Here is a 1738-nt window from a genome sequence, read left to right on the forward strand (position 1 = left end):
TTTTAACTAAAACCTATTTTTTTTTCTAATTAGAGACAGACTAACATTCCTTATCTAACTATAACCTGCAAACCTCCACTATTCATGTGGAGGAAAAGGAAAATACCTGTGGAGTTACATTTATCACACCAATTAATTACCTCCAAGTATGAAGATTGTGACTGAGGCTTCTGTAATAAAATACCACTAAAATGTCCAGGTTCCTGATTTAAAGGTTTCTAGAAAGTTGCTCTCCATCTGTGGACATACTATGTGGCCCAATATTAGAGCTGGCCCCTTTTGCTGACTGGCTCCCCAGGTCTGGAAGCTGCTCATCACTGGATCTCCATCCCCTTCTCTGCTGTCTACATCTCTGTGCTTCTTGGCAATGACACCATCCTCTGCCTCATCAAGGATGACCACAGCCTCTATGAACCCATGTATTATTTCCTTGCCATGCTGGCAGGCACAGATCTGATGGTGACATTGATCACGATGCCAACTGTGATGGGTGTCTTGTGGATGAATCACTGGAAGATGAGCCACAGAGCCTGCTTCCTGCAGGCCTACTTCATTCACTCCCTTTTCATCATGGAATCAGGTATCTTACTTGCCATGGCCTATGACCATTTTATTGCCGCCCACAATCCCTTGAAATACACTTCCATTCTCACCAATACTCGTGTTGTAACTTTAGGGATGGGAGCTTTTATGAGGGGTTTCATATCCATCATCCCTGTAATCCTGCAGCTTTTTCTCATTTCCATATTGCCACTCTCATGTTCTTTCCCATGCTTTCTGTCTTCATCAAGAAGTCATGAAACTGGCCTGTGCTGACATAACTTCCAATAGACTTTACTCTGTAAATTTGGTTCTTTTAACAATCTTCCTAGATTCTCTGATCACCCTTTTTTCCTATATCCTAATTCTTAAGACTGTCATGGGCATAGCCTCTGGTTAAGAGAGAACCAAGGCCCTCAATACTTGTATCTCCCACAATGGCTCTGTTCTCATCTTCTATGTCACTGTGGTTGGTCCGTCATTCATCCACAGGTTTGGGAAGAATGTGCCACCAGTGGTCCATGTAATAATGAGCTATTTCTATTTCCTCTTCCCTCCTTTAATGAATCCTGTCATCTATAGCATCAAGACCAAGCAAATTTAATATGGTTTTCTCTGTCTTCTATCCAAACATAGATTTGGAAGTTAAACTCTGAGGTGGGTGATTGCCCAGAGCAGATGGTAGGGATCTGACGTTTCTCTGAACAGAGGGCTGTGGAATTCCACTAAGTCTTAAAAGCCTCTATTTTTTTAAAGATACAATGCCGGGGCGCCTGGGTGGCGCAGTCGGTTGGGCGTCCGACTTCAGCCAGGTCACGATCTCGCGGTCCGTGAGTTCGAGCCCCGCGTCGGGCTCTGGGCTGTTGGCTCAGAGCCTGGAGCCTGTTTCCGATTCTGTGTCTCCCTCTCTCTCTGCCCCTCCCCCATTCATGCTCTGTCTCTCTCTGTCCCAAAAATAAATAAACGTTGGAAAAAAAAAAAAAAAGATACAATGCCATTTAGGAAGCTTATCAGCCCTTGAATTTATAGATTTGCCACTTGTTAAGTTTAGGAGTTGATTTGTTTCCTTGTCATTCTGTGTTCTTCTCTTTAAGTTCTAAGTAGAGGATAGAAAAAGTTTTAATCTGTCTGGAAAATTAAGTACAGTTCTGATATTGTGGTTTTTGTACATGCAATTAATTTTCATGTTAAAAAGCAT

General features: G+C 42.6%; 1 pseudogene; it reads left to right on the forward strand.

The window, feature by feature from the left end:
- The first annotated feature begins 250 nt into the window (after window positions 1-250).
- LOC123602446 lies at window positions 251-1144 on the forward strand (annotated as a pseudogene).
- The last annotated feature ends 594 nt before the right edge of the window (window positions 1145-1738 follow it).

Source organism: Leopardus geoffroyi, chromosome D1 (genome assembly GCF_018350155.1).
Source record: "Leopardus geoffroyi isolate Oge1 chromosome D1, O.geoffroyi_Oge1_pat1.0, whole genome shotgun sequence".
Classification (NCBI taxonomy): Eukaryota; Metazoa; Chordata; class Mammalia; order Carnivora; family Felidae; genus Leopardus; species Leopardus geoffroyi.